The following is a 12,742-nucleotide window of genomic DNA, read 5'->3' as shown; positions in this document are numbered from 1 at the left end:
TCCCGTAATGTTTGAATACGCCATTAGTAGTGTAGCGCTTGACACAGTCACGTCGATTAAATATTTGGGCGTAACAATGCAGAGCGATATGAAACTGGACAAGCATGTAATGGCAGTTGTGGGGAAGGCGGATAGTCGCCTTCGGTTCATTGGTAGAATTTTGGGAAGATGTGGTTCATCTGTAAATGAGATCGCTTATAAAACACTAATACGACCTATTCTTGAGTACTGCTCGAGCGTTTGGGATCCCTATCAGGTCAGATTGAGGGAGGACATAGAAGCAATTCAGAGGCGGGCTGCTAGATTTGTTACTGGTAGGTTTGATCATCACGCGAGTGTTACGGAAATGCCTCAAGAACTCGGGTGGGAGTCTCTACAGGAGAATCGCTACTGAGGAAATTTAGAGAATAAGCATTTGAGGCTGATTGCAGTACAATTTTACTTTCACCAACTTAAATTTCGCGGAAAGACCACAAAGATAAGATAAGAGAGATTAGGGCTCCTACAGAGGCAAATAGGCAGTCATTTTTGTCTCGTTCTGTTTGGGAGTGGAACAGGGAGAGATGATGCTAGATGTGGTACGATGTACCCTCCGCCACGCACTGTATGGTGGATTGCGGAGTATGTATGTAGATGTGGATCTGGAATCACAAACGAGCAGTGGGCACAGATTGCTGTTGACATGGTGACAGGTGGGAGAAAACGCGTGGGAGGTGGAAAGAGGAGAGGGGCAGAGACGGACACACCTGCGCAGGCGTGGCCTCCGCTGCACGCGCTGGCGCCACTCCATGCAGCGCTTCCTCGCCCCCTGCCGCCGCCGGCTGTGTTGACGGCCTTGGGGACTCCACACGCGGGGACCGCGCCAGCTGCGCGGCGTTAGGTAACCACCGGGCTGATCTAGCCGCTCTGACCTTGGCCTAGATGTCTAGGACGACCTCCGGCGTCGTATATAAGGCCAAGGCACCGGCAGGTCTCCAGCAAGTCCCCGCTTCGAGGCTCATCTCTGCACTATGAAGGCTTTCGTGAGTATCTCTCGTCGGCGGAAGCGAGACGATTTTCCATTGTATCATTCATTCATACACTGCTGTTCAAGGCGTTTTCCGATGTCCACGTTATTGTGAAATGATGCAGCTTCACAATATCGCTCGTACTAGTGTTGCAAGTACCACGTTTCCCATAAAAACAGAACAAAACAAATAAAACGATGTGTTACATTTCTAATAGAGGACGGCTGATCAAATCACCGGCCGAAACTTTCTGCCAGATTAAAGTTGTTTACCGGACCGGGAATCGAACTCGGGTCCTTTGCCTTTTGCGGACAAGTGCTCTACCAACATTTTTTTAAAATCTCATTCTGTTCGCTTTTGTTCGTTGCGTTTACTCGGGGCTGACGTCGTAAGACATCCGTTTAAGTTCGTTGGTGATCGATTAACTCAGTTCTTTTATTACAGAGGGCACGTAACCCTCTGACCGAACACGCTGAGCTACCGTGCTGGCATCAACTGAGCTACCCAAGCACGACTCAGCACCCGTCCTCTGAGCTTTACTTTCGCCAGTACCTCCTACCTACCGGCCGTCCATCTAGATTTAGAATTTCCGTGATTGTCCTAAACCGCATAAGGGCCGGGGTGGTCCCATTGAGAAGGGCATGCCCGATTTCACTTACTTTCCTTCTCAAGTCCAAGCTTGTGCTCCGTCTCTAAAGACCTCGTTGTCGATGGGGCGGTTAGCCCTAATTTCTTCCTTGCCCCTACATGTGATCTACGAACGAACATTCAGTCATCTTTCAGTACCTAATATTCCCATTCACTTTCCTAACATGATTTCCAATCTCTTCCCTAACTCCTGCTCAGCCCATTTTTGGAGCTGCCTTAAAATGGGCACCTTGACATTGCTGTCGTTTGAACCAGTCACTTCATCAGTACTCGTCAACACCCAAATATCGTAGTATTAAGAAAACAGTCTTAATCGCGTTGTAAACTTTACACAACTTGATCCCGCCGGAGTGGCCCTGCGGTTCTAGGCGCGACAGTCTGGAACCGTACGACCGCAATGGTCGCAGGTTCGAATCCTGCCTTGGGCATGGATGTGTGTGATGTCCATAGGTTAGTTAGGTTTAATTAGTTCTAAGTTCTAGGCGACTGATGACCTCAGAAGTTAAGTCGCATAGTGCTCAGAGCCATTTGAACCATTTGAACACAAATTGTATTTATACTTCAATTTTTAAGACAAGACGTCTACCATCGGTCACCGCCCGACGCGTGCGTTACGCTAACGTATTCATAGCTTGCTATATAAACTCAGGCGTAACGTAAATTCTTTGCAGTCTCCTGCCACACCTTGTGACGCCACCAGCAGTCGACCAGCTGCTAAAACATTACATTTACGTAATCCATTCTTATAAGATGGTTGTCATTAGTTTTGTCTAAGATATGTATTGTAATTTCACATGTTCACCCTGAAGATGACCCCTGCGATAGGCTGAAACCGGATGGCACTAAATAAATGAAAAAAAACGCGATTAAGACTGTTTTCGTAACACTAAGCTAATTTCATATCAATCCCTTTTATTCCACAATCATGTTGTCCAATCACCTAACCACATTATCCGTTTACGTCTACTGTATCCCATCTGTAAAGGTCCTTTCACGCGAGCTACTTTCTTGTCTCAGTTGACTAATTGTGCCAGTTACACCTACTGCAACGTCCTTGGTGTGTTATTTCCGAATTTAGGCTCGTTTGTCGCTAGTGGTCACTTGTGCTTACACATCGGACTCAGAACTGTGAGTGTTCTGAGTGCTGTCTGCAGCTTAGCCCACTGCCGAACGGTGGAAGTGTGGGTTGTGACGGAGTGCTCGAACAAAAGGTTGAAATACAGTAACAGCAGCATATACGTGCTAGCAATCACACCATATTTTGTTAAAGACGAAAGCGAAACTCATAGTGAGCATTCTTCACGAAGGTGATATGGCAAAGTCTCCACACTGCTGAGATTTGAAAGAATACGAAAATTGTCGTTCAAACATTTCAAAATATCAACATTTATTTTCTCGAGAAAACATACAAAAGTCTGTTTCCGCCTATATGGTGACATGAACTGCCGCGAGTTTGTTGAATTGTAACTAAACTGCACTGAAGATGGCTACTTATAGCCAAAATCTAGATTTACAATAATAATAAATCCTAATAGAATTGAGACTACCTGCTGTGTGCCATTCTATCCCTACTGTCTACACTCATGGTGCACAACGGTTCCTGATGGAATCAAAGTTTAATATAAATAAAATCACCTCGTGCAATATTTACAAGTAATTACCTACCGGTAGTACCATTTTAGTGGCAAGTAACATAAAAATATGTTGATTTTTCGTTCAGGAGAGCTGTCGCTTTCACTGTTGAAAAAAGATTCTTTTTATGTTCTTGTGTAAATAAATGTATGATTTTTATTTTCAGGGTATTGTAAAAAATAAAATGTATATTGCTTTTACATATTTGGTCCTTCTTGTGTGAGCATACATAGGACAAAAATGAAATCCTAATGCAGTCTGAAGCAGTGTATCACAAAAAACGGAGCATACAATAAGATGAAGATTAGTAAGACAGAAAAGCACGAAGTCCACTACCACAACGTTTGTGAGCATGACTGTCAGGAGTTTGTTAACTTAAGATGTTAATATGTGATGGAACCGTTCCCCGTTTAGAACGTTCGCAGTCTTTGTCACACACAGAACTTTACAGCTCTGCACTGGGCGCAGTCAGTCAGTCAGTGCCATCATCGACTCACTCGTGGTTTTGTCGGCGGCTGATTTACACGCTAGCACACGATGCTAACTCACCACAAGTAATCGATTTAGGCAACACAGTCGCTCGTGTAAAACAGGCGTGAGATACCAGCATTTTGACGTAATACGCGTCTAATATCATCAAATGCCGCTCATTCGGTGAATTACTTATTTGAGTGTAATGTTACGTATAGTAAATACATCGTCGGTATTCAGAACACAGGAGCGCTTGCGACACCTCCACCAGATTCGAAGTAACCATGTACGATAACTGAGAGGGCATGATGACGATTTCGTACAAGGAACTGATCAGGTCGTTCTGAAACAAACACCGATTCAACTAAAAATACATGTATTATAAACCTCGTACGAAATTTCAATTCCCCTAAGGTAACAGTTTCAAATGGATGACAGAAGTGCTGCGTACAGTACATAGGATGTAACAGATACCGACAAGTCTCGGAGGTTCTATACACCAACGCCTGCCTTTCGGCAGCAAGTGTGACTATGTATGAGGTGTGTTCAAAAAGTAACGCGAGTGTTGAACTTTCTTGTATTGTGTGTTACACATATAGGATGTTTACTTGTAGAAACGTTAAATATTGTTTTTTTGTGAGTCCTCTTTGAGTAAAACAAGGATGTACGAGCGGTCGAAGCATCTCAATGAAGGCTATGAAGACGTGGATGATGACAAGTGCCATGGACTCTCCAGCACATCGTCAAAGACGAAATCGTGGAAGAAGTAAAAGAAATGGTGATGAACGATCACCGAATCACACTCAGAGAAGTCGCTGATGATGTAGGCATATCAGCTGGCTGATGCCATGAAATGTTTTCGTATACTGTGGCTATGAAAAGTATAACAGCGAAATTTGTTCCAAAATTGCTAAATTTCGAACAAAAACAACGGCGATTACATGTTGTTCGTGAGTCGCTAGGTTAAATCGGAGACGGCGCAGAACTAGTGAACGTATCATAAAAGAAGGTAAAACATGGGTCTATCGATAATTTCATTCCACCCACATTGGGGAGTCCGGGAAGGTGGGCAGGTCTTGGGAACGTGCTGGATGCCGTATATTATTGATGCTCTTCAGTCAAATGCAGTAAATATAGATGTAGATTCCAACTAGAATATGTGAAACTAATGGGATTAAAAGAAATGAAAATGTTTGTTTTCATGATCTACTAGAAAACACAGTTGGCGATAGCCTGCTGGTGTTAAAATATGATGATGATAATGATGATACTTTTGAGAAGACCAGTAAGTCAGCTCTCGAAGTGCGGGGCAGGAAGGAAGGATAATTAGTGGCATCAGGACACTATAGATAAATAGACTGCTATGCCTCAGAGTGGTGTAATGATGTAGGGCTGGTAAGTGGGATGTGTAACTTGGGGCTGTAAGAGGATGAAGCGAGAGTGGGTACGGATGCTGGTTGAGGTATGGGAGTCGGTTTTAAGTAATGAGTATAAGTCTAGGGTTATATCTGGTAGATGTCGAGAGGGAGGCAGGGATAGGATATGGAGGATGTGGGGTGTGAAGGGTGAGATATGTTGACGTAGCCGCGGCAGCTACCCAGTATTGCAATAGAGAGTCAGTAGGGTTTCGATGATAGAGTTTACGGGATGTATGGTTTTTACGAAGGTGTTTGAGAAATCTGAGGAAGCAGTCTGAAAGAATTTTCCAATTGGTAGAGGAAGCGTGCAGGAGCGATAAGATGGATTTGGAAGATGAGGCGGTGTGTACGGTATTCTCGGACTACTAAGGAATAGTAAAGGTTTCGCGATGAGTAGATCAAGATAACGTTCTCAGTTCTATGTGTGGCTGAGGGACGTAAATACTCAGACACATAAGCTTCTTGCGGAGTCCCCATGGTTTAAACGTGAGTGGCGTTTAAATTCAAGTGGCGAATCATTACTCGAACCAACTTCTGTCTCACTTCGTTCTCAACCACCACTTCCATTTCACCTGCATCGGCTGCAGTCTGGTTTTTGTACTAGTTGTATATACTTTTGAGCCTTCTCTGTTTTATCTCAGCTACCTACAGAATTTCAAGCAGCGTAATTCGATCAGCATTGCCAAATACTGTCTCTAAATCTACAGATCATATAAACACAATCTGCCTTTCAAACTCTCGCTCTAAAAATATCGTACGGTCAGTATTGCCTAGCGTGTTCATCCATTTCTCCTGGGTTCAAACTGATCTTCCGGGACGTCGGCTTCTGCCAAATTTCCATTATTCTGCAAATATTAAAGTCAGTATATTGCAAGCATGACTTTTAAACTATACCTCGGTCATGTTCTCATCTGTTTGCACTTGCCGTGCAGTGTTTGCACTTGATGGGAATTCTTGACGTGTACGGATATTTCGCCTCTCTCGTACATATTGCATACAAGCCAGAATAGTTTTATCACGGCTAGCTCTCCAAAGGATTTGAATGATTTTGAGAGAATGTTATCTATTCCAGGGTCCTTGTTTCGATTTTCAGTGCTACCTGTAGCAGCTGTTTTATTTGGGTCATCACTCTTCTGACTGGTTTGATGCGTCCCTCCACGAATTCCTCTCCTGTGCCAACCTCTTCGTCTGAGAGTAGCACCTTACTTCCTCATTTATGTGCTGGGTGTATTTCATTCTCTATCTTTCCCTACAGCTTTTAAGCTCGACTGTTCCCTCTGCTACCAAGGAGGTTATTTCATTGTGTTTTAACATTTTTCCTATCTTCTTCCACTTTTTCTTGTCGGTGTTTTTCATATATTCCATTCCTCTCCGATTTTGCGGAAAGCCTCCCCATTTCTTGTTTTATCAGTCCACCGAATTCTCCATATTCTTCTGTAGCGCCACATCTCACACGCTTCGATTCTCTTCTGTTCCGGTTTTCCCACCGCTCATGTTTCATTGTCAAACAATACTGTGCTCCATACGTACATTCTCAGAAATTCCTTCCTCAATTAAGGAATACCAATAGGCTTCTTATCCAAGAATACCCTCTTTTACAGTGCTAGTCTGCTTTTGATGACGTCCTTGCTCCGTGCACCATCGGTTATTTTACTGCCAAGGTACCAGAATTGACTTCGTCTACTTGGTGATACGCAACTTTGATGCTAAGTTTCTCGCTGTCTATATGCATTAGACTATTCATTCCAGTCAACTCATTTTGTTATGCTTCTTCACTTTCTCTGAGGATATCAATTTCATCAGGATAACTCATCATTGGTAACGTTTCTTCTAGGACTTTTATTCCGTTCTTGAAACACTCTTTTTCCATCATCGCTTCATCGATGTGTAGATTGCACAGTAGGGGTGAAAGACTACACTTCTGCTTTAAATCTTTCTAAATCCGAGCACCTCTTTCTTCATACTGCAGTCTTATTGTTCCGTTTTGGTTTTTGTACATATTGTATATTATTCGTCTTTCCCTGCGTCTTACCCCTAGATTCCTCAGAATTTCGAACATCTTTCACGATTCCACATAGCCGAACCCTTGTTCTAAGAAACAGTATGAGTAGATTATACACCAGGCTTTCACTGCCAGAGATAATTCTGCAAACCTCTCCTATGATGAAGTGGTGGTGTAGTTATTTCCCGCCCCAACCTGTGTATCAGATGTCAGACAAGCGTTCTACATGATTTTCGTAAATGTTTGTGTATTATAGAGTGATATTTGTATTGATGTTACTGAATCGAGAAGAGGAAGTATTGGTAAGTAGCGTTCAGTACTGTTACCGGAACCTTGCCTTTCGTGATCAATGTTCTTGCTACTGAACTATCCAGAAACGCGTTACGATTCACCCTCACAGCTTCACCTATGTCAAAAGCTCTTTTCTACTTTGTAAACTTCGCAGAAGCTCTGCTGAATACCTTTCCGGACTAGCGGCCGCCAGTGAGTCATATGATACGCCTCACTCCCCACTGCAGCGGTCGCTGTTCGGATCCCTGACCGCAGTCTGCAGACTTAAGTTCGGCTAGCCCGCAACACAGCATGCCGCAGTATCGGTTGACAACCTGCTCCGCATAAGTTTAAGAGATGCCATACTCCGCATAAGCTTAAAAGACGCCACTGTGTTGCCAATGAATTGTTAACAGTTTCTGTGACCCTGTAGAGCAATAATTCTCCTGTGGCTTGCATAACATTGAGACATGAACAAAGAGGGAATTCAAGGAACATTTTCATTGACGGGTGTAAAGCAATTGAAGTAATACTATTGACAGGACAAACAATTTCAAATTTCGTTACTATTATTATTTTACAATGTTTTCAACAACGCTGTTGAGAGTGAACCGACTCCATCACAGTCAACCTTTAGACATGTTAAATGGTGTTTAACGAAACGTCCACTAATTATAAAATTCTTATTGCAGCGGCTGGCGACAAAGGCACCTCTAATGGACAGAATTTACATGTACGAAGCTCGCTCAGTGTAACGAATTGGAGGAGCAATATTCCAAAGGATGTCTCCTTTAGTCAGATAGATATCACGACATTCAGTTAAAACATAGCCATTCGTAATTAATGCAGCACAGCCTGCATGGATGCGTAAAATGCCAAGGCTATCTTACTTGACCTATTCCTCCGTTTCATTGTTCAGCAGCGTGTGCATGTAAACTCTTTTCTGTGTGCTAAATTTCATGTAAATGTATTTCAATCTCACCGGCTCCTAATTCCCATCAAAACATCGTTCCTGCAACGCTTCGGATAACATAAGTAGAGTGATCTTGTCTCGATAAATGATGTAGGCCCTACCAGTTCCATTCCTTATGTGTCTAAATCCTTTAAAATCCCAAAGCGTACCGTGAAAACGTACTCCCTCTCGGTTTCATGTCTTGAGATAGTTGAGTAATATTAAGGACGTTCATCGTACGTGAAGGAGCTTCGTAAGACTTGCTGTCAGTTGGCAGATGTATTCCTAGCGTCATCGGCATATTATGTGTGTGGTTACCTTGACGAATGAAGTTATAATGCTGACCCTTGTGCCACTATATTTCATATTCAATATCCTTCATCATTAGACAATATTTTAACTTGCATTGATCATCCGTACTGCATAGTGCACGTAGCTGTATTAGAAGTTGATTTGAGACTATCATTTAGATTTTTAGTATAGAATTACTTTCTTTTCCTTCCTTTCACTATGATCATCCGATTATGACTTTCTTAGAAATCTTAAGTCGATTATGATTAATTCAGTCACCCAAAGTTGGAGAAATGCAACAAAAGGATTTTATTTTTGTACTGTTTCTGTAATGAATATTTACATTGCCACTAACATTTGCTATTTTTGTATATAGACGTTTTTATTGATGGTCAGTAGACTATTGCCTTTTTCTGATTTAGTCACTGAAGCGTTGTTAATCGTCAGTTTTCATTAATTTGGTGTATGGCTTTAGTATGTGAATTTGTGTTGTAGCTTTTCCTGATTTTGAGCTCTCTGTTTCGTTCGCTAATTTATAGTAATTTCATTATGCTGTTTTATAGGTAAATTTGCTTAGTCTAGTGCTACTGCTACAGATGCTGTTGACGAATGCCATCGAACCTTGATTCCATAATAAGCACCAAAAACAACCAATAGCAACTGCAAAAGTAACATTCAGTAATGAACGAAACAATTTTGCTGGAAACGTCGGCCATCCGAACAAAACACCAGCGCTTTTGCAGTGTTTTCATAACAATACACTCTTATGTATCTTTCTCCGTCCTCCACGTAGCGCTGCTTGAGACCTGCATTCCGATTGATTTAAGGAACCTCTCTGGCTATTGTAAAAATCGTAAATAGTATTCCGTATTTGGTGAGTTGTGCCCCATATCTTCTCTGTGCATGGTTTCTGCCAGCACGTCTGTAGTATAAGGTGTTCAGGAAGGACTGAATGAAATGTTTTTGAATCGGTGAGACGCCCAATGCCGAATTTACAGTCGTTTCTTGTGTTTTAACATTTATTGAGATATTATGTTTATAGCCTAAAATGGGAACCCGTAGGCTAAGTAACTGTGAAGTAGTAGCAGGAATTAAGAAAAAAGCTTTTGTATTTCTAAGGAGTCTAAGAGAAAATGTGAAGTCTATGGAGAAATTTTCAGAAGTGCCACTGCACTATTCCCACATGTCACGAAATGACATGTTAGTTTATAGAAAGCTTCCACACCTTCCTTTGTTTTGGTATTTACTACTCGTAACATAAGTGATCAATTAATCATGTGTGGTAAGTCTAAGAGCCTAGTGGGCAGCCACACTTCGACTGGAGGTGAAGCTGCTCACTCTACTGAAGTATGGGACTCATCATTCATAGCTGTTAATAAATACGTAATTCTGCGATATGTACCCCTCATACAGGGATGCACTGTCATCGTGGCTCGCGCCGCTTACTGATAGTCTTTTTCTTTTGTCGGCAGGTGTTTGCGCTGCTGCTGTTGGCCGCTGTGGCGACCGCGCTGGCGGGCCCGCTGCCGCTGCCTGTGCCCGTCGCCTTCCCAGCTGAGGCACGCGAGACGCTGCGTCCCAGCGAGCAGGTCTACTACTACGGCTACCCCTACTACGTGGTGGGCTAGGCGCCGGCTGCACCTCGTCTCACGGCTTCGACGACGACCGGCTTCGCTTGCACCTCTCCCTTCCCAACTGGTCAATAAACTCTCTCTCTTAGCAATTGGTGTTCACAATTATTGCATCACCTATAGCCAACCCGACCAGAATGTACTGTGTAGCAGAGAGTATTTGTTATGGCTCTAAAATGGTTCAAATGGCTCTAAGCACTATGGGACCTAACATCTGAGGTCATCAGTCCCCTAGTCGTAGGACTACTGAAACCAGACTAACCTAAGGACATGACACACATTCATGGCTGTGGTGCGATTCAAATCTGCGACCGTAGCAGCAGCGCGGTTCCAGACTGAAGCGCCCAGGACCCCTCGGCCACACAAGCCGGCTGTATTAAGGCTTCTATGTTACTACTCGAATAGGCACTTAACGTATCATTCGTGTATACACTACTGGCCATTAAAACTGATATACCAAGAAGAAATACAGATCAGAAACGAGTATTCATTGGACAAACATATTATACTAGAACTGATATGTGATTGCATTTGCACGCAATTTGGGTGCATACACCCTGAGAAATCAGTACCCAGAACAACCATCTCTGGCCGTAATAACGGCCTTGATACGCCTGGTCATTGAGTCAAACAGAGCTTGGATGGCGTGTACAAGTGCAACTGCCCATGCAGCTTCAACACGATACCACAGTTCATCAAGATTAGTGACTGCCGTATTGTCACGAGCCAGTTGCTCGGCCACCACTGACCAGACGTTTTCAATTGGTGAGAGATCTGGAGAATGTGCTGGCCAGGGCTGCAGTCGAACATTTTTTGTTTCCAGAAAGTACCGTACAGGACCTGCAACATGCGGTCGTGCATTATCCTGCTGAAATGTAGGGTTTCTCAGAGATCGAATGAAGGGTAGAGCCACGGGTCGTAACACATCTGAAACGTAACGTCCACTGTTCAAAGTGCCGTCAGTGCGAACAGGAGGTGACTGAGATGTGTAACCAATGGCACCCCATACCATCACGCCAGGTGATACGCCAGTATGGCGATGACAAATAACACGCTTCCAATGTGCGTTCACCGCGATGTCGTCAAACACGGATGCGACCATCGTGAAGCTGCAAACAAAACCTTGATTCACCGATAAAATGAAGTTTTGCCATTCGTGCACCCAGCTACATCGTTGAGTACACCATCGTTGGCGCTCGTGTCTGTGATGCAGCGCCCGCATCTCGTGGTCGTGCGGTAGCGTTCTCGCTTCTCACGCCCGGGTTCCCGGGTTCGACTCCCGGCGGGGTCAGAGATTTTCTCTGCCTCGTGATGGCTGGGTGTTGTGTGATGTCCTTAGGTCAGTTAAGTTTAAGTAATTCTAAGTTCTAGGGGACTGATGACCATAGATGTTAAGTCCCATAGTGCTCAGAGCCATTTTTTTTTTTTGGTGATGCAGCGCCAAGGGTAACCGCAGCCACGGTCTCCGAGTAGATCGTCCATGCTGATGGAAACGTCGTCGAACTGTTCGTGCAGATGGTTGTTGTCTTGCAAACGTCCCCATCTGTTGACTCAGGGATCGAGACGTGGCTGCACGATCCGTTAGAAACATGCGGATAAGATGGCTGTAATCTCGACTGCTAGTGATACGAGGCCGTTGGGATCCAGCACGGCGTTCCGTATTACACTTCTGAACCCACCGATTCCACATTCTGCTAACAGTCATTGGATCTCGACCAATGCGAGCAGCAGCGTCGCGATACGACAAACCGCAATCGCGATAGGCTACAATCCGACCTTTATCAAAGTCGGAAACGTGATGGTACGCATTTCTCCTCCTTACACGAGGCATCACAACAACGTTTCAGAAGGCAACGCCGGTCAACTGCTGTTTGTATATGCGAAATCGGTTGGAAATTTTCTTCATACCAGCACATTGTAGGTGTCGCCACCAACGCCAAACTTGTGTGAATGCTTAAATGGTTAAATTTTGTGACTGTAGCACGTCATCTTCGTGGTGTAGCAATTATAATGGCCAGTAGTTTATATACATCAGAATTAGGGATTTCTTGACTGAGAAGACTGAGCATGTTATCTAGAATGAAGAAAAGGATGTGAATTCGTGAAACACACGCTTTCACAATACATCTTGTACGCTGAGATGACAAATGTCATGGGACAGCGATATGCAAACATGCAAACGGCGGTAGGATCGCGTACACAAGGTATTATAGAGCAATGGATTGCCGGAGGTGACTCACGTGAAAAGGCATTTAACAGAGGGAATTCACTATTCCGAGATCCATAGTGTCAAGATCGTGCCGAGATTACGAAGTTTCAGGCATTGCCTCTCACGTCGGACAACGTAGTGGTCGACGCCTATCACTCAAGCAACAGTGCGTCAAAACACCGCAGAAATCAGCGAATTCTCTGGCCAACCG

The 12,742-nt window shown here is 43.8% G+C and overlaps 1 long non-coding RNA gene across 1 annotated transcript; it reads left to right on the top strand.

The window, feature by feature from the left end:
- Window positions 1–950: 950 nt before the first annotated feature.
- LOC126354931 (uncharacterized) lies at window positions 951–10,414 on the top strand. Its single transcript, XR_007565403.1, has 2 exons — window positions 951–1,022; window positions 10,164–10,414. It is a non-coding gene; the product is annotated as an uncharacterized LOC126354931 (long non-coding RNA).
- The last annotated feature ends 2,328 nt before the right edge of the window (window positions 10,415–12,742 follow it).

This window comes from Schistocerca gregaria, chromosome 3 (assembly GCF_023897955.1).
Source record: "Schistocerca gregaria isolate iqSchGreg1 chromosome 3, iqSchGreg1.2, whole genome shotgun sequence".
Lineage (NCBI taxonomy): Eukaryota > Metazoa > Arthropoda > Insecta > Orthoptera > Acrididae > Schistocerca > Schistocerca gregaria.
The sequence above is the reverse complement of the archived record's forward strand: the minus strand, read 5'-3'. Positions and strand labels throughout refer to the sequence as shown.